The 21,215-nt window shown below is 43.4% G+C and overlaps 1 pseudogene; it reads right to left on the reverse strand.

The window, feature by feature from the left end:
- Nucleotides 1–5,379: 5,379 nt before the first annotated feature.
- On the reverse strand, nucleotides 5,380–6,242 carry LOC147425264 (uncharacterized; annotated as a pseudogene).
- Between the last annotated feature and the right edge of the window lie 14,973 nt (nucleotides 6,243–21,215).

Here is a 21,215-nt window from a genome sequence, read left to right on the forward strand (position 1 = left end):
GTTCTTTAACAAAACAGAACTGTGCTACGTTTATAAACAACCATCTGTTAAAGTTGTTCAACAATACTTGTAGCCTTAACAATTCTTACTGAGTAACCTTAACAAGTCTTACTGAGTATTTGACAATTTCTTGCCACCACTGAAATTATTCCGGATATAGTGTGCACAAAATGGTTTAGTAAACGGATTTAACAAGCACCTAGGGACTTTGTCACGACACATAATTGATCTAAAGGGAACCATTGTTTATCCCAGAGACTCATATTCTCCACATGTGGAATATGTCTTAAATAAAGATGTCCAAAAGAAGAACATCCTTCAAGTATGAGATGTACTTGTATGTGGAGGTAACTATAAACAATCTGCGACATGAGTGAGAGGGACCCTTGTTATCCTTACTCCATACTGGCTAAACTGAACTCCTTGAGTTCCTAGAACATGTTGTATCCCATGTGACAACATATGCCAAACAACCGAACCCTACATGTGGGTCCATAACTGCATAATATGTAGAATGTAATTTGGACAACAATATAGCCCAAACTATTGTTCTTCAACTTGACCTTGTCATGTCTCTGAAGAGAAAATGAGATGAAAACATTGAAGCTTATTGATCCTACTTGGAAAAATAAATAAAAACATATTAAAAAAATTAAACAAAGCCAAATTTGATGCATACATGGAGACTAAACATAGTGTTCACTTACCCATAGTCAAATGCACATGCCTAAATTTCCTGCCTCCAAAGGCCTAGAAACACTAATTGAAAGATTAGTGAAATTCAAGCAGTATTGCATTGGTAACCCAGGGTGTTGCCTTTGCAATCCAAACTCCTTGGTAAAAATCTACATTGTCAAACCCCTTGGTTAGACTCTACATGGAAACTGATCAACTACCATCCAACAGTGACCAATATAGTCGACCCTAATAGTAATTGAAATCAAGTTTGGACAGTGAACTTGTCCAGTACTCCTTAGCATATTGCGGACTTCTTTCCTTGAGAGAACAAGTGTGATGAGATCCACTTGTGACCCTCAACACCTATGGACTGATTGTATATTAGCTGGGTCATACCCCTACAATTACTACTCTGAGAGACACAATTAGTGCTACAACTAAGCATAGATAGTCTCATAGTGGAAATCTTATTCACAACTGAATCTCCAAATGATCATATCACTTCTCGAGATTAAGAGAGTGATTCCTAACACCCCAAAGACAGTAGTCATATTAGATTTTCTTGGGTTTGGAAGAGGAGATTACCTATTGGAAGGCTCTCTTAATGTATTCATGTCATCCCATGAAATATTTTCTTGATAGTAGCGAGGCCATGCCTACGTGCTATCTAGTGAAAGCATTATGGATATTGTCAGTACCTTGTGCACAAAAATTACCCGCCATTGTGGTCATGTACAACGATCACAAGCAAAGATACTAGCCTCAACTCTTCCTAAGTAGAGTAGCTGATGTTATAGCAGAAGCATAAACCATGCTTTAGTGGAATGAGTCCACCATACTGGCATGTCATGCATGTATATGAAAAAATGGTGTGATAATCCCTTGGCCTCAATGATGGTATTTACAAAGTGAGCAGATGTAATGCGTGCCTTGCACGATGCGTACTAACATGGATACATCATGGTTGGTCATTGCAAACTATAACTATGAGCTTATATCCGATAATTTCCAATTTTCTAAAAGTATGTGCCATTATCCTTGATCATAAATACATGGATAGTACTTGGCATGAAATGGAAGCCTTGCTTCTCAAGAAATCTGTCAAAGCACTTTGCTTTGCACAACAAAAGAAAACTTTTTCAAATAAAATAGACATAAATACAAGTAGAACCAAAAGTTGTCTAACCTTGTTGCCTATCTGAGAGAAATTGACTTTGCTAGAATGTGGCTCATAGCCATGTATGATGAGAGATTTAGAGCTATCGAATGTACCTGAATTCCCTCGGGGCTTGGTTCATACCAAATTTCATTAAAAAAACATCTAGAACCTAAAATTGTCTAACCTTGTCGCCTATCTTAGAGAAGTTGCCTTTGCTAGAATGTGGATGATAGCCATGTATTTTGAGAAATTTAGAGCTATCAAATGTACCTTGAATGCCCTCGGGGCTTGGTTCATACTGGCTTCCGATAAAAATAGGTAAACATATTGCCAATTTATCCTAAGTTCGTATGCAACTAGCCTATTCCAAACTTCGGAAGCATCTAGGCAATATGGTCTAAATTGAAGCCTTGCTTTGCATAAGTTCAACGAAGAGATGAGATAGAACAGAGCCTGATTTCTTGTAGCTAACCGGTGCTTGGTTGCCACACAAATTTCAAACCAAAAGAGAGTTGACCTTGTCGAGATCACATAGAAAATCGGCCTTGCCGAGGCATACAATTTAGTGAATACTTAGATTTCCCAATTGTGAAATAGATAGATCAAGAAGGTTATCTATCAAATTCCATTGTATTGTCAATCTTAAATTACTTGAATTGTCACCTTTGGTGCTAGAATTCATAGGATTACTTGGTTGTTAACCTTGTCAAGTACAAAAACCATATTAGAAGCCGAAAAAATATTGACAGTAATGGCATACACAAAATATAGTTGAGCTGTATAATATTGATTTATCTGCACCCGTTGAAAATTTCCTTCCAAACCTATCTTGGTAACAAGTTGATCATAATCAATTTTTCTTGTGAACTTCTTGGACTTAGAATAAAGGATTGGCCTTGCCAATTTCTTTTGTTGTACAAGTCTTCAACCATATCTGACTTGCTTTTATTGTTAGGCAAGCTTTACTACTAGGCAACTTTTCCTTGTTCAAGTTTGAAAAGCATCATTGAAACCCTTCTATGTGTTATGCGTGTTGAAGCCTTGCTCCTTCATCCAAACATAATCACATGCCTTGCATGTATCCAAACCAAATGCAACGGACATGACCAATCTTTGGAAATGTCAAAAATTGCTTATAGAATAGCCATGGTATCTTTCACAAGTTTGTATAGTGCTTCTACAAACTAAACTCTAGATAGAATCAAATAAATCAAAAAATCTCTGACCTTGTGGATCCATAAATTTTCTCCATAGTTCTATGACAAATGCATTTTTCATTCCCCTTGCAAGCCCTTGGATCCTGGTTGTCAAGAACGGACTGATCATGACCATTTATTACTACATTGATTGTCTTACATGCCACATACCTTCATTAGGAAGAGGATGGGATCTAGGAGGGCCTCTTTATTTTTCATGAGATGATGGAGGGACTAACATCTTGAAAAATAGATGCATGCCATGTGTGCAAGAATGGTGGGTGTGTAAGAGAGGTGTAAGAGTGGTTAAAGGATGCATTTTTCTCCCCCAAAAAGGGGGTAGACAACTTTATGATTTTTGGCCTTCCATAACTCCTACATATGATCTCCAATTTGAGCGGAGATTATAAATCTTTAATCTACACGCAAAGATCTTTTGTAGATATGTTACATGATATGGTTTTGCTTGCTAGATTTTAAATTTGATTTTGGGGGGAAATTTGAATTCAAATAAACTATCCATTTTGCCTCTTTGAATTCAAAAGATGTCCTTTGATTGCTTTCTTAATACTAAAGGTTTGACTCCCTTAAACTGCCAAATAAAGAGGCCCTCCTAAATTCCATTCTCTTCCTAATGTGCTTATACTATACTTGCATGGCAGTAATTCTAGTAGGCAACCTTATTGTGGCATCAAAATTTTATTTTCAAAGATACGATGATCATGGTGCTAGTTGAATTTTCATTAGAATGCCTTGCACTTCTTGTAGTTTCCCCAACTTAGGAAACACTTCTCCAAACATTGCGGATGCTTGCTAGATTTTACTTGTTGTACTACTACGTAACGTTTCTTGCTATTTGACTTGCTGTACTACTACGTAACGTTTTGCTTGGATTGCGAGAAATCTTGAGTTCAATTATCTGAATGTCTCCATAATCGGTGTCTGCACTCCTCAAATAGTTGATCTGCCTACATCGATGCCGTGCTGGTTGTTTGCCAATAGCTTTTTGGCCTTGTAGCCAAGAAGAGGAGGGAAGTTGCGCGGGGACTTGGCCCGTGGGCATCCTCCATTAATTCTTTAAAAAAAAAAACCCTGAGGGCCAACCCAAACCTAGGTTGGCACAAAAATTGCTTGGAGTTGTAATCATATACAAAGATCACAAACAGCTATACTAGCCTCAACTCTTTCTGATAGAGTAGCTGATATTATAGCTGAAGCATAAACCATGCTTTAGTGGAATGAGTCCATAATACTGGAATGACATGCATGCATATCAAAGAATAGTGTGATAAGCCCTTGGCTTCAATGTCGGTGTCCATAATGTGAGCAGATACTATGCATGCCTTGAACAATGTGTACTGCATGGATACACCATAGTTGGTTATTATCAACCATAGTTGTGAGCTTATATCCTCTTATTGCCAAACCGGTGTGCCACTATCTTTGATCCTAAGTCAATGGATAGTCTGTGGCATGAAATAGAAGCCTTGCTTTGCAGTAATCCTATCAAAGCACTTTGCTTTGCATAGTAGAGAAATCTGATCCAAATGAAAATTGTAAGACAAAAATACAAGTAGAACATGAAGATGTCTAACCTTGTTGCCACTCTAAGAGGAGGTTGCGTTTGCTACGATCTCCACTGCATACAAAGCATGCCAAATTAATTTGTCTTGAAGGTTGAGTCTATTGCCCAGGAACTATTTCTTGAGAAACGCATACACATGCAAAGCATCCAATCATCTTGGATAACTAGAATGAAGGGTTGGTCTGTCTCCTCAAGTGCATCAGGGTTGTAGGGTTGACAATGTAGCACCTTGTTCTGCTCTTTCAACTTAAGATCCTCCCTGTACATTGATGACCATTCATCACTTCCAAGCCTTCCTACAATAATGAATATGGTTAACATAGGTAAGTATAAACCCAAGCATGCAACATATAAACCTGATCAAGTGTAAACCCAACTGCATTTCAGTTCACAAAAAGTAAAACCACCAAAAGGTCACTACCTTCAATGCGCAATTTGTAGAATATCATGTGGATTTCCTTTGGAATCATGAAAAATCTATAGGATACTTGCTCTACAAGAGATGCCATGTTGATGTGGACGGATTCTTTACATACACTCATCCTTGCAGCATGGCGACATGTACAGACATCAAACAAATCCTCCATGCATCACTTATTGATCACCATAGTATGCACAAGAAGGTGACATAGGTCACTCCACGACCGTGGAACATGCCCTTTTTGACCTCCAAATAACTATATGGTGACCTTCTGTGTGTCATGTCTTGGAAAAACCACAAAAACCATGAAGGGGCATCCACACTTCTTGGATGTGCGGAGTCACCGATGCTCCTTGTTGTTTCTTTGCCCGTCACCCCATCGATGGCACACAAATTTCCATTCAATTTGTACTGCCCAATTTAGTCTAACCAATCTAGCTTTGTGGTTGACAACTGCACTATCTAATGTTTTTTGAACATCAGCAAAGCCCACTGTGTGCTGCTCAATACACATGCCACTCTTTCTAGCACTCTCACATCTGTCATGTGAACCTAGGCACTATGTCACATCTTGCATCTACCTATGTCCATGCTCCAAGGCTGAAATTGTAGCACAAGGACCTCCTTTCAAAAGTCATGTGAAATACCATGCTTCCTAATGTTGGTGCACCATGTTTCTGTGATTGCTGTTCTAGTTGCGGTCCAATCAAGATGTTCACTTGTGTGGCAAAACAAAATCCTTTCTCAATCTTCTATGCATGGAATCCTCTTTCCAATGCTATTGACAAGATACATATCACCTTCTTCATCGGTGACCATGTGTAATGATGCTTGGATTATTCCCCATTTTCTCAAGTCCAAGAGGCCCCGTTTGTCCACTACTTTGAGAGAATCTATGGTCGGTCCTTGCCCTTTTTTTATGGAAGCAATCATCAAGATATATGCTTGTCTATCAAAGGAAAAATACCGATTAGAATTAAATGCAAAAGCATCTAGGCATGGTTGTTGAGCCATTTCAAACAAATCTTGAATTTTGTGGCTATCATTAGAGTCTCCCCCATCCATTTCCTTATCAGAGGTGCTATAAATTTGAGACATAGGACCTTGCTGCCCAAGCATCTTGTTTGAAGAGTCTATCCACTGTGGATGTTGCTCAACGGCTAGGAGTTCATTCAAATCCCAATGACAAGCCAACCCTTCCATTGTCGCCGTTATTCTTTATCTTGCATGGGTTTACAAAGACTTTTCCACCACTCTCCAACTATCCAATCATGAAGCCGTGGCAAGAAGATCCTCTACCCTAATGATAGAATCAAATTTATCCCATTTTTGCATTGTAATACCCTAACTATCCCGGGTTTACAATGAAAGAGCTCAACTGTGGGTGGCTGTGAAGAGATGTCGATTCTTCACAACAAATGTAGCTTGGCAATCTAGAGCAAGGAAAGAGGATTAAAATTGGTGATCTCTTTTAGAAGAGGAGGGGGAGAGGACAACTGCATCAACACAAGGCCATGGCGAGCTGCAACATCACTTGCTCTACCTGCTTGCGCTTGCGCCATTTGGAAGAAGGGGAGAGAAGGCTTGCAAGGGTAGTCCCTCGTCACTCTTTTCGCGTGTCCCTGCGGAGCATGCATGGAGAACCTTCGTAGTACCACGGTGTGAGTAGCTCTGCAGCCCCCAATTATGCATTTTTGAAATCACATGATGTGGCACCCAGCCCGTCTAGCCCTGCAACGAGCTCGGGTTTACGTCTTGTAGTAGGAAAACCCCCCCCACACCGCCATGCAACTCGCCACATGTGTGGCCAACGCGCACCATCCGTGCCATCAAATGGGCTTGTCACCATCCCAGGCAAATAGTCATGAGGGTAGTCGGGCCTCCACGGCAAGGGAGTAAGGCCGGGTAGGCAGGTTCGGGCAAGCTGGGTAGGCGAGGGAAACACGAGCGGGCAAGGGCCGATCGCCAAGAAAAAAGAAAAAACACGTGTGTATGCGCTATTGTAGACCTAACAAGGAATATTAGGTGCAATTCACCACCAATTTGAAGTCCTTCCACATTGCTTTGTCAAAATTTGGGTGAGCCCACGACCCCACACCCACAATATTTCTAGTGTGTTGAGCTGGGGACCCCCCAAGATTCCACATGGGAAAAAGCCAAAGAAATACAATATATTTTTAACTTTGTAGTGATTCACACAAAACAATACACACACAACTATTTTAAGCAAGGTTTTATTTTATGGGGATGAGGAAACTCCCGAGCTCGGTTTGTAGAGGTGAAAAGCTTGTTGAAAAGCTTATGTCAAAAGCTTCGAGATGATGTAAGTAATGCAAGGAAGGGATGGGAAGTCAATGAAACTAATTAAAAGGAAAACTTAGCAAAAATTGACACAAAGAGAAATCTAAAATGCAACCATTGATGCAAAAGGGCATGTTTATCAACTCCTAATGATGACTAATCCTCCTACATCAACTTAATGAACGTGGATAATGGCACATCCTTTCAAGGGTGCATATCCCATCCTTTCAAGGGTGCATATCCCATCGTTGATTATCTTGAAAAAGAGTGATTAGGATGTGATTAAACAAAAGGGAATTATGCACATCCTTTCAAGGGTGCATATCCCATCGTTGATTATCTTGAAAAAGAGTGATTAGGATGTGATTAAACAAAAGGGAATTATGCAATGCAAAGGAATCCTAATCCTACCAAGTGCTAATCATAGTAACACACAAATGCATGGTAATAACCTAGCTAGCACACCATAGCTTTGATACCACTTGATGGGAATGGGATCGTGCTAGCTAGGGTGGATGAAAGAGAAACATAGTGTAAGTGTGTGAGTGTGTATATGCAAGATTATCACTCAAGTGAATTAGGTTCCAAGATAGATTAGATTGGACTCATAAACATAACCTTGAGTATTGATTAAGCTTAGCACACGCTCACCATAGACAAGCATGTAGTGAAAACTTGAAATGTGTTGTTTATTTATGAAGGTGAGCTTTAAGTAGCTCTACAGCTTGACTCCATTACATGTGGGATAATTCCCCCTCTTCCCTCCTTCACTTAGACTCTAGGACAAAATCCACACTTTAGATCCCCCTCCTCAAGGAAGCACAAGGAGGATATACACAAGGAGGAGATATCAAAGATATATTGTACAACATAATACACAAGCCAGTTCATGAGAATCCCTATACAAAGTCTTTTTCCCTAGTTAAAAGTGATGTACCTAGGAGATCCCCAACCCGCCAGCACAAAAATCGGGATGGGATCCTTGACAGATCTCTAGGCCTAATAAAAATCAGAGTCTTTAAACAAGAAAAATCCAAGGAAAGACCTTTACCATTGACAACGGCTTGGGTCTATAGCCCTAGAAGAAGACCTAGTCCTATCTCACAACGAAAACGGGACAACATCTTAAAAGTCCAAATTTTCGGCCTATAACTTCCACAAATTGGGCTAAGGTATCCTCAACCAACGCTTTTTTCCCCCTAAAAGATGTGAGGGCACAACCATTGGTGGACTCCTCTTTGAAGTGAAGAAGTTTTCTATACGTTTTTAGTGCACAGTGATGGATAGTTACCTGACTAATCAGGTCCACCCATCCATGATTGACAACCTTAGTCAATCCTCACTTAACAGCTCGTGCTCACACATAATCCTTTTGTTTTCTAATTACTATCACCTTGTTTTAACATTTAAATAATGATTTCTTTTAACTTTTCATCACAGGGATTCCTTCAATCAAGTATTAAAGACAGAATTGAAAAGCATTTCGATTTTAGCAAACAAACATCTCTAAACTTAAGACAGGGTATTGTCAATCAAAACATTGTGCATAATAACCATGAATAGTACTTTTCTTATCTCAAGACCACCTAAGGGTGAAAAATGGCACCCATTCCTTGTTCACAATCCAGGGTGGATAAACCCCCACCCAAGGTTCGGGGTGCCCATACACCAAACCAGTTGCCCATACAACTGGGCGTCTCTCCTAGGATAAAAATGGTATCCTAACAAATGTAGAAACATCAAGACATGACACGCAGTAGAAAATCATCATTCATGGGGGTAACCGACTTATCTGTGACTAGAAAGCCATCGTTATTCATCAAAATATACCAAGGAGTCGGAGGTGTCTTGAGACAAGCTGTCTTAAGGATGATCAAACATATCTTTTCTAGTCCAAACATTTCTTTCCTAAATACAAACAAGTATACGTTGGTTTCTTGAAAGATGCCTTCCATTTTTAAGCCAATTTCACCTTTCCTAATTCCTTACTCGCTCTTTTATGTATGCCATATTCATACTTAAAGAAAAACTTGAACTAATCAAAACTTAAATTATAATGAAGACCCACCTGGGTATGATCAAGAATCTGTTGTAGTGCTGGGACTTGAATGCTCTCGTCAGTGGGCCTACTACTAGGCCCGACCGGCTTCGTCTTCGTGCGACACTCTAGCTCTTTTAAGAACACTACCCTCATCATCAGATTGATGATTGGCTCGGGCATTTTTTGGTTCCATGACTTCTTATTTTTGACATTCAATCTAAGTCTTCTTCCTACCCAATTCAAGGTTAAATCAATAATCCTAGAGGGTAATTTCTTGACCTTATATAGACAAGATAACTTCGTAACTTCCTTAAGGGTTTTCTAAGATCCCATAATTTTCTTATAAAGTTATACATCTTTTTCCTAATTTCCCCATCTTTATTAAACTTGAAATCTGCTTGTTTAAAGCTTAATGTTTATTATATTCATTTTCTCTTAAAGAGTACATTTATCCTAATTAATCTTTAGATAAAAATAGAGATTTTGATTAATTATAATTACTTAAGCTGACTAATTAATTATGTAATTATCACAAGCAGATAATGAAATTTCTCAACTCTAGTAATTACATTTTAATTATCCAAATTACATATCTAAATTTCCCCTTCCAATCTCAGCTAAAATCAGTCTGTTTAGACTTAGATAAATAGGTAAATTATCTTTTTGACCTTAAGATAATTATCACCACTTACTTATAATGTCTAATAACTTTGATGAATAGCACATATTTATATAACTTTATCAGCTAATTTTTCCTTTTTAATTCTAGCTAAAATTGAACTATTTTGACTTAAAATAAATAGCTAGATTAATTTTTTGACATTAATCCAATTATTTGGCTTACTCATGATGTATATTAACTCTAATAAGTAGGACATAACTATCTAACTTGATTAGCTAATTTCCCCTCTTTAATTCAACTAACATTAGTCTTTTTTTTCCGAGAAAAAGATCCTTCTATTAGTTAATGAAAACTGCCCATAGGGCTACAACCGCCTCTGTAAGAGAGGGCTACAACAAACATGATGGGGAGACTTTCCCAATGAAAAACAACATATGTACAATGAGGCTAAATCAGGAGATGGGAGGAGGGAATATCCACACAGGTGGACGGTAGTGCCATCTGAGCACACCCTGAACTATGGTGTAGAAGGCCCACGGCGCCAGAGTCGAAGGAAAGCCTCTCGGCACTCCTGCCTGCGGTCGGAGATGCCCTGTAGTCCCTCAAGCTAGCCTCTGAGAGTATGGATCAACTCTAGCCAAAAGTCACAAACACTCTCTGCTGGTGGCACAGGGCGAGCCTCAAAGATGTGAAAACAGTGGGCCCGCTAGATGAACCAAAGTGTCAGGCCACTGATGAGCTCCCAACACTCCTCTCTCTCACTGCACCACTCCTGTGGAGTAAGCTCTGTAGCAGGCTGGAGTGTAGGTCGCCCCTCCTACATCACTATCATCCTACTGGTGGATAATAGCTCAAACTGAAGTGCCGAGCCCGTGAGGGTGGACCAAGCCGTTGCCCCCCAAGTGTACTGTCGAGCCGTGGAGAGAGCAGGCATCAGCCGAAGAACTCATAGCCATACCTGCTGGGTTGAGGGATAGTCCCAAAGACAGTGACGCTGACTCTCCACCAAATGGTCACAAGCTGCACATGCGGCCGAGAGACGACTATGCACTAGCCAGCTCCCTACTTCAGTAGCTCTGTGTGCAGCCAGCCACTGAAACAAGGTGACTCGCCTCGGCTGTCTGGAGTCCCACAACCTCTCCCAAAAGGCTGCCAAGAACTCGACTGTGAGACCCTCCTCCTGCCAATGACGTGCTGCAGCAGGGCGGGCCTCTCTCTGTGATGCTAGTATATGACGTCCCAATCGAACAGTGTACTGAAAGAACAGGACTCTTGGGTGGTCTGCAGAAGAGAAGGGGTCCCTCCATAGCCACTCACCAAGATCCCACTGTACTCATGCCAGTGGACAACACTCCCAAGCCCACAGACTCCAGTGTCCATTCTCAAGAGCTTCTGGGTCAGGGTCTATGATGCAAGTCCTCCCACAGATTCCCACTACTCGGATCCTCTGAAAACAACACTCTACTACCTGTAGGGCATCTACTACAACTCGCCGTAGTCGCCCCCCACCCTGAAGCTCAAAGAAAAGGGCTGGGATTGTCTCTGAGCATGCCCTAACTGAGATGAGAACCTCCACTCCTGTGAAGGCTCCCATCCACCGGGGTTCTACTGGCTTGAGAGGCATGAGCCACTCAGCTAGAACTGACTCTGAGATGTCCTGACACATGCTCTGCACCCCTCTCATGCCCTGTAGCTGGAGCCCCTGCACCTCCTCTGACAAACCTATGAACTCTAGCCAGTCACCTAGAGAATGCGTTGGACCTGCTGTCATGGGACCCCATGAAACATGAGGCCGACTACCAACCAAGTGGCCTCTCTGAGTGCTAACCATGGGGTTCTAGACGAGGGGCTACCAAAGACTCTCCTCCGTGCATGTCGGTTGTCTCTGCTCCAGGCCACGCCGTAAGAGCTCCCAAGATCGAAGCAAACTCACAGCGAAGTGGTCCTCTAGTCTCCTGCTCAAACCAACTCTGCGCATCTCTGTAAAGATCCATCTAGTCGAAGGTTGCGAAGGGCCTCCTGATTGAGGCACCCTCACACAAAGCCGCTGTAGCAAGAACTCCTTCCAGGGCTCCTCACCTGGAAGAAGTCCTCTGACAATGAACTTCCCAAGAAGGGCTCTGCTCTACTGTGCTGGATCAATGATCCCATGCCCTCCCTGAGAACAAGGAAGTGTGATGACCTGCCAAGCCACCTTGGCTCGAGCTATTTGAGTGTCACATCCTGACCAAAGGAAGTTCCTGATCAGCCTCTCTACCTAGCTGATACAAGAACTCAAGAAGATCCATCAAGAAGTGATGTACAATATAGTCGCCAACAACACCTGGTTGGAAACTACTACTCTACCAGCCAGAGAAAGTCGTGCTGAGCTCCAATGTAACAACTTTCTCCTGATAGACAGGAGAAGGGGAGAAATCTGATGCTCGGGAGACAAGTCCAAACCAACCTAACAACCCAAGTACCGAACTGGAGTCCCTGGGGGAATCCACCTGAAACCCTCTCCTGGCATCCAATCGGGCACAGGAGCACTACCAACCGAGAAAGCCATTGTCTTTCTCCAGTTGATCAGTGCACCCGATGCACAACAGAAGGTCTCCAAATACTGCTCACATTTGTGAAGGTTGGCCTCCTGGCCATCTAAGTACAAGGCTGAGCCGTCGGCAAACTCAACGTCTAGTAGCTCATCTCCCCGAATAGGGAGTGCTAAGCCCTATAGACCAACCTGCTGTGACACCAAAAGCCTACTCATCACCTGCGCATAGAACAGAAAGAGGAAGGGGGCAAGAGGACAGCCCTGTCTGACCAAGCATGTAAGCATGACGCGATCACCTCTACCTCTTGCCAAAAGTACCTGGTTGTGAGCCTGTCTTTACAAAGCTGACACCCCTTTGATCCAAGCATCTGAGAAGACCATCCTACGTAGAGTGCCCTCTAGAAAGTCCCAGTCAACTCTGTCGTATGCCTTCTCAAAATCGAGAAGAAGAATCACGAGGTCCTCACCACGGAGCCGTGCCAGGGCAGAAGACTCCCAAAAAGTAAAGATGTTGTCAAGGATACTGTGTTCCTTGACAAAACCTATCTGGATCCCATGTATAAGGCTCTCTAAAAGTGGCTGAATCCTCAAACTCAGAGCCTTGCCAATAATTTTGTAGGCTGAGTTGAGGATGGTGATGGGGCGCCACTGTCGAATCTCATCCAAAGAGCCACCCTCCTTGGGAATGAGGTAGATCAGGCCCTCACTCATGCTGTCCGGCATCACTCCTGTGTGCAAAACGTATTGAAAAGCACTACAGAGATCTGGGACAAGCAGGTCCCAATACTCCAAGAAAAAGCTGGGAGTCAACCCATCCTCTCCTAGACAGCTACCACGGGGGAGGGCCCTAAGAGCCGTGTGCAGCTCCTCAAGCTGAAGCGGCATCTCTAGCCTCTGATGCATCTCCTCAGTCACAAGACAAGGCATCTGTGCCCAAACCTGCTCCCTGCATGCATCCTGCCCCTCTGACTGGGGCTCTGCAAACAATAACTCACGGTAGAAGTCAGTAGCAACTGCACGCATATCCTCGGGCTCACAAGCAATTGTCTCGTCCGGCCTCCTCAATTGATTGACCTTGGCATGCGAGTGCCGAGGTCCCACTGTCGCAAAGAAAGCACCAGTCACTTTGTCGCCCACCTGAGTCCACTGAGATGCCTGTCGGTGGAAAGCAAACTCATGTCGCCTCTCCTCTGTGCTAGCAAGCTCCTGATGAGCCTGCTGTAACTGCTCCTCTAACCAAGGACTGTGTGGATGCTGCTCCTGCATCCTCTGTAGTGAAGCAATGCCCCGTCTGAGACTTTGCTCTACCTCTCTTGTTGCAGCCCGACGAGCCAGAGACTCCTGAAGAAAAAGATGGCTAATCTGAGCTAGGCCTGAGGCCACTCTGTCAGCAAGAGAGTCTCGCTTGTCCATGCCCTCTGTCCAGAGAGCCTCTACCCTCTCTCTGAGTGCTAAGTCCAAAAAGACCCTCTCTGGGATGCGAAACATCATGCTCCCACTCCTCTGCCTGTCTGCCACTGTGAGGATCACTGGTGCCCTGCCAGGATGTCCAGTGACCCTCCCAAGTCACTGAAGTGGTCACTAGTGTAGAAGCGATCTATCCGTGATAGATTCACTCCTCCCACTCTGCGGTCTGATCGAGAGAAGGCAAGACTGTCTGGGGGCCTCACAAAACCAGAGTGCTTCCATGTATACGAGACCCTTAGAGTCATACAAAACCTCTCCCAAGCTGCCAACTCGACTCCATGCACAATAGCATGGCTGCCACCAATCCTGTCAGAAGGGTCCTCCAACATGTTGAAGTCCCCTCCTATGCACCAATGATCTGCCTGCGGCTGAGACTGAACAATCTGTGACCAAAAATCGCTCGAGCACTCGCCACATTGGGCGCATAGATGTTCAGGAAACCCACTAGGCCACCCTAAACCTGCATAGTAATCCACTGAGCCTTGCTTGGCCCAATAATCCCTCTGCCCACAATGGCCTGCTGCAATGAGTCCGTAATAGTCATACATACCCCACCCTGGATGCCTCCAGGTCCAAAAGCAGCTGACCAAAAAGTATCATATCGTCCACGCAAAAGCTGACCACATCGCCGAATGCGGCTGTCACACAAATGGTGCTCCTGAAGCATAAGGAGATCAATCTCTCCTCCCACAAGGCAACGCTGAAGCTCCTGACGCAATCGGCCCCGCTGACGCTGAAACTGGGGCCCACCTAGTCCCTGCACGTTCCATGAGACGATCCTCATGGGGAGCGAGAGAGAACAGATGTTGCCGCAGCAGCTAGATGGGCTATCTTCGAGACTGGCTTGGATGGGGAGTAATCCGCATTTGAGCGTCCTCTAGATAGGCGTGACTGTAATGAGTTCCTAGCCCAAGCCCAAGCAGAGCAAGCCGTGCGTAAAGCAACCTCCTCTGTCTAGGAGTCCTCATGAATGTATTCATAGCATGGCAAACATTGTGTATCAGCAAATAAGTAAACCACAATGTGCCTACATCCTGCTGAGTCTGGGGGTGTCATTGCAAACTTGGCCAATGGCCACAAGGTCTGTAGCATGTCTGTAACTCCTAGTTCTCCCATGTGGTGAGAGAACTCTAGGACCTATGTATGCAACCATCCCAACACTGAGTCGAGAGTCCACTTTGTCTGGTCCCTACCGCAAAGGGGGAAGGAGAAGCCAACTGCTGAGTCCAAGGCCTCTGTCCCCCTAGCGGAAAGGAACAGAGCATGGACCCTGAAGCAGGCTGCCTCATGGTCTGTTGAGGGATCGTCGAGAAAATGAGTGAAGCCTTAGTCGAAGAAGTCCCAGCGGCACCGGATGTCAATGATCGTCAGACCATGAGGGATAGCTGCAAGGGAAGATGTCTGTACCTGCAGAGGGGGCCGTAGGAAAGGATGACCCTCTCTCGCTAGGCGACTCGTGTCAAAGGCGCTGCCAAGAGATTTCCTAGCCACCGAAGAAGGCCCTGCCCCCTGGGCCGACTGTGGAACTGGAGCAGGGGGGGGGGGGGGGGGAAGGAGCTGGGGGAAGCAGTGGAGAAGAGGGGCGGGACGGGGAAACAGAGGTAGAGGGGCGAGGTGCAGAGGTTGTGGGAGCTGAAGGCGGGGGGGAGGATGAGGAAGAGGGGGGGAACTCTGAGGGGGGAGAGGCTGGGGTGGGGGCTAGGGCAGGGACCTCCTCCTGCTCAAGAGGACCAAAGCAGTTCCCCGTGGAACCCACTACTGCTGAGTAGGCACCTGAGGTCCACTATGAGTGCCAGGCTGATGTTGTGGCCCCTATCGTCATCTACCTGTCGTCTTCTACCAGGGGCCTACTTCCATCCCTCCTCCGCTGGAGCCCCAGGCTTGGAGGGTGGCTCTGCATGTGTGCGCTGTGCCTCTGTCTGTGGCTACGGGCCAGCCCTGGCAAGCTGGGGCTGAGGCTATGGTGTAGGTCGAGGCCTCCTCCGTGGACAAGCCTTGGCTAGATGGCCCATCTTTTGGAAAATGAAGCACTGGTTCAGGAGGCCCGAATACTCCACACTCTATCTAAACCAACCCCCACTCACCCGAGGCAAAAGAATAATCTTCGGGAGCGTGTGAGTGTCTCTGACCAAAACTCGAACTGAGGGAATGCTAGCCGCCTTGGCAGCTACTGATGCTGCCATATGAGGTGTCTCCAGGACAGTCCCAATGGCTAAGCCGATCCTGGATAGAAGTGGTAGGTACTCCCTCCGCAAGCCCGGAAAGCAGACCGAGATGGGGATGTTTGCCTCCTCTACTAGAACATCCGAAGCAGGGTCGAAACCATGTCTCCATTGTCGAAAGTGGGCACGTGCTGCTCGGATGGTCAGTGGACTCATGGCGATGACCTTGGATGCCATCTCGGAGGTCTCAAACTCGATCTGGTAGTAGCCTCGTCCGAGTATCTGCACGTCCAGGATCTTGCCCACCTCTGCGAGAAGGCGGAGAAGGTCACATAGCTCTCCTCTGCTAGGTCAGGTGCCGAGAATCTTGCAGATGACAGAAGTCGCCTGCAAGCGCTCTACCTCTGCGGCTAGGCCCACTTGCTCTGTCGGTGAAAGATCAAGTCGAATGGTGGGCTCAGCGGGGTCAGGCAAGGGGGCTTTGGGCGAGTCCCTTTGTGGCGGAGCTGGAGCCTCCGTCTGTGTCTACTGCTGTGTCGGAGAAGCGGATAGAGTGATTTCGCTACAAACGACCTTGACGAGCACTGTCCAAGGAGTAGTACTGCCAATGCCGGCTAAAGGAGACCTTCGGGAAGAAAGGCGAAAAAACGAGGGAAGCAGGGGGGAGGCAATGCGGGTTGGCTGGGATATGGGTGGCGGGTGGGGCAGGACAGGCAGCGCGCTGGAGTGGTTGTGGGCTGGGAATCGGGCACGGCAGTACGGGGGGGTGGGCAGCGCACGGGGCGGGCAGGGGGGATGGCTGCGCAGGAGGCGGGCAGGGCATGCTGCGCTAAGGGGCGAGGGCGGGGGTGCAACGCAGGGGCAGGGAGGGAAGGTGGCGATGGCGAGGAAGGGGGAGGGGGAGCGAGCGGGTAGCAGTAGCGAGCGTCCTCTGAGGAATTGGTATTTAGTGCCCCTTTAAAGCCAACATTAGTCTATTTTGACTTAGATAAATAGCTAAATTATCTTTTGACATTAATGTAATTATCACGACTTATTTATGATGTATATTAACTTTGATAAATAACACATACTTATCTAACTTGATTAGCTAATTTCCCCTCTTTAATTTTAACTAAAATTAGTCTATTTTTACTTAGATATTAAGCTAATTATCACTACTTACTTATGATGTATATTAACTCTAATAAATAGGACACATTTATCTAACTTGATTAGCTAATTTTCCCCCTTTTAGTTTTAGCTAAAATCAGTGTGTTTAGGCTTAGATAAATAGCTAAACTAATTTTTTGATCTAAGATAATTATCACGGCTTACTTATGGTGTTAAACTACTCTAATAAATAACACATAATTATCTAACTTGATTAGCTCATTTGTGCCTTTTAATTTTAGCTTGGATTAGTCTATTTTGGCTTAGATAAATAGCTAAACTAATTTTTTGACCTTAAGATAATTATTATGTCTTAATTTTAATATAAAATAATTTTGATAAGTAACACATAATTATCTAGCTTGATTTACTAAATTCCCTCTTTAATTTGTGGCTAAATATAGCTAGTTTTAGCTTAATTAAATACTTAGATTAATTATCTTTTAATGAGATAATTACCCCATGTTTTTGACAATGTATCCTAATTGTAATAATTAACTCAAGAATATTTGAGCTAATTAAGTAGGTTCCCTATCAGTTTTTGATTAAAAATAGCTAATTTTTTCCTAATTAATTACAGAAACTAATCAAAAAAATTTGATGTGATTTTCTTAGCTTCTTAACAATCTAACCTAGCTCTAATAATTATCTTAGACTAATCTAAGTTTAATTAGTATAATTACTCTTAATTTAAGACTAGAAAGATTAATTTCAGCCCTAATATGGTTTAATAACTAATTAGACTAATATCCCTAATCTTAATCTAAGTAGTCAAAAAACTATTAAGAGTTAAGAGATTAATTTATAATGGGTTTCCCAATATTGTTGGCATATACCTATTGCCAATTACTTCTTAAAAACCCATCACATTTTGCTTATCGTCAATGGGTTGAGCATCACCGTTTTTTACTGCCTCGATTCTAGTAAATTTGTTTGGGAGCTATGCCCGCAAATCCAAAAATTGTGACCTTATGATCACAGGCCTTGCCTGCACTTGCCTCAACATTTCAAATGGTAGTATAAGCACAAACTTGCCATTACGACTAGGCAACCTTGCCTGCATGCATCTGTTATGATTAATCAACTAATAAAAGATTGGAAAGAAGCTACCTTGTTTTCGTGAGACATGTTGAAAACTGTCAAAGAAACTCTCTTTGATCATATCAATTGCCCTGATCTCTTGGAGCCCATATAGCCCGAGTCAAGGGAAACTTTGTCTTCTAGCAATGAGATACGCAGCCTTGCTCCTTAAAATGGGAGTCTTGTATGTTGTAGCATTAACAAATCATGTCGACCCTCTTGAATAGCAACTATAAGCTATACTAGCTTCTTGATGGCTTGAAGTATCCATGTGTAAGTGTCCTTCAAAAAACTCTCCAAAGCAAGAAAATTTAACTTGCCAAAGAGAAAATCATGCCTTCATTGCTTGCGAGCACCGAAGAGCACCTCCGATCAAGATATGTAATCTCTATAGTTTTGTATAAACTGCTAGAATGTTTTTCCAACTCCAATTGTTGATTATGCCCAAAATTGACAATTATAGCCCTTTGTACATATTTCAATTGATTGAAATCACCATAATTTCAAAAGAATTACTGAAATTTGGGTTTCTTTGGCCCTTGGCCTTGATTGCTTTTGCCAATGCCGTGCCCTCCTAGGGTGAGGAGAAGAAGGGGGAGGGGGGGACTCCCTTGCTTGATGGGCTTGAATTTTTACTCAAAGTGGACGGCCAAATGGAAAATGGACGCCCTCTACAGAAAAAAACGATATAGGCAGCAAGGTTGTGAACGAGATGATCACCCCTCCAGCTACATGGCGAGATGGCACTCGATGCAAAAAACAATTCTCCCTTCTCCTCAGCGTGATAACATCATGCTTTACCCCGCTCCAAACAGTGCAAGTTGACCCCCTCCTTCTTCCCGACCTTAGAGTCGTTGCACACGACCTGCTTCGACCTCTTGCTTGGTGACCTTGCACACGGTCATCCTCGACCCCCTTCTCCATGGCTTGCATGCTCATGAAATTTATGCATAATTAAGAGACCACGTCCCCTCTATTCCAAGAACTTTAAGCTCTGATACCATTTTGAGAAAGCTAGGGAATCTCCATAAGGATTCATCACCCTACCAGCCTTTATATAGGCCCTTGGCCATCCGATTTAGAATATGTTTCCCACACCTAGCAGCCAACCCTTGGCGTGGGTCCCTGACTCCCCCCCTCCCCCTGGGTTTTCCCTTGGCATTACATTAGTATAAGACCTGTGGGAATTTCTTGAATATTCTCCACCCTCCCACCCATATTTTAGGCCCTTGGCCATCCATACTTAGAATCCCCAACCACACCTAGTAGCCTGTCCTTGGCCTCGGTCCATGACCGCCTTGGATTTTCCCTTGGCATTACACATGTCTTTCATTTCAAAGTTAGCATGTAATCTTCAAGGTTGAAATCTCATCCAAGCCCTACTTTTCTTGACAATTTACATATCATCCACATAACGGACCAAAATCAACAAACTACCATCTTTATCTTGATTAATGTACGTGCAATGGTCCATATTAATCTGTTTTTAGCCTTGAGAGATCATAAATGAGTAGAATTTATTGTATACCACTCCCTTGATGACTTGTTTAGACCATGGAAGGTCTTTTCTAACTAACACACCAAGTCTTCTTGCCCTTCTCAACAAATCCTTATGGTATATAAACTTCTTCTTAAAGATCACCATGCAAGAACGATGTCTTGACATCCATCTCGTCAAGTTTCTTGTCCTCTTTTTCAACCAATGCAAGTATATCTCAATCAATGTCATCAAAATTCAAGGAATCAAAACCAAGGTTAGGAGGATCAAATGTTGGTAGACAAAATATATGAACCCATCAATGCGGCCTTGGAAGCCCTCGAAGTAGGATTGAAAGTGGGTCAAATAGTGGAAACAAAATGGAAAAACTATCCAACACTTGACATGGAAGCTGCAAAGCTTGAAGCTTATAAAAACTTGGTAGAAATCACGTAGTCATTTTTTTAAAGAAAGAAGCAAAACCAAAACCAAAGGAAATAGGGACACTAAAGAACCGAGGGATTCTTTAGTTAAAATGACAAACCTAAATTGATAGTTCTAGAGAGTGAGAATGGGCTAGAAGGAATCCCCTTAGTGCAGGAAGATTGGCCAAATTATCTATGGGATCGAGTTAGAGAAGTGAATAATGGAAGCGTACCCTTGAAATTAGCTCTAATTGAAGACATGTGGCTAAATCAACCGCCCATGGAGCTTGGTGGACAATATTTATATGGAGATTGGGGATTAGAGTGATCATGAATATCATAGGTCCATATACTCAAAACATTACCCTCATACTTGCGCAAAAACAAAGATAAATCACTGGCATGCAAGACCACAAAATTGAATCGAGAAAAGAAAGTTGCAATCTATCATGTTGACACAAATTCAATGTACCATCACATTGGATGATTTTTTGATAAGATATCTATGGAAAGATGTGCAAGGCACCTTAGAAAAAATGGGCCTAACAAGACCAACCAAAGAAAACATTGAGAAATTGCATAAAGAAGAATCTTGGGGAAAAATTGTCAAATCTATACCTATGAGCAAGGTAGGAGATTACTGTGAAGGAAATGAGGGGAACACAACTCTTTTGATGTATTATAACGATATAATGACCATGGCTATTCTAGACAGTGGGGCCGGCATTTACATTGCAACAAACTCAATCTAGAAAGATTGGAGAAGACCTGTAATTAGGCAGACATGGATGAAACTACAATTGTGGTAGATGGGCACATTGACAAACCCATGGGATTAATAGAAAATGTGATATTCAACCCTTGCGGAATTGACTACCAACACACTTTTTCCATTGTAGATTTTGGAAAAAAATTG

Source organism: Adiantum capillus-veneris, chromosome 25 (assembly GCF_014529385.1).
Source record: "Adiantum capillus-veneris isolate H3 chromosome 25, ASM1452938v2, whole genome shotgun sequence".
Classification (NCBI taxonomy): domain Eukaryota; kingdom Viridiplantae; phylum Streptophyta; class Polypodiopsida; order Polypodiales; family Pteridaceae; genus Adiantum; species Adiantum capillus-veneris.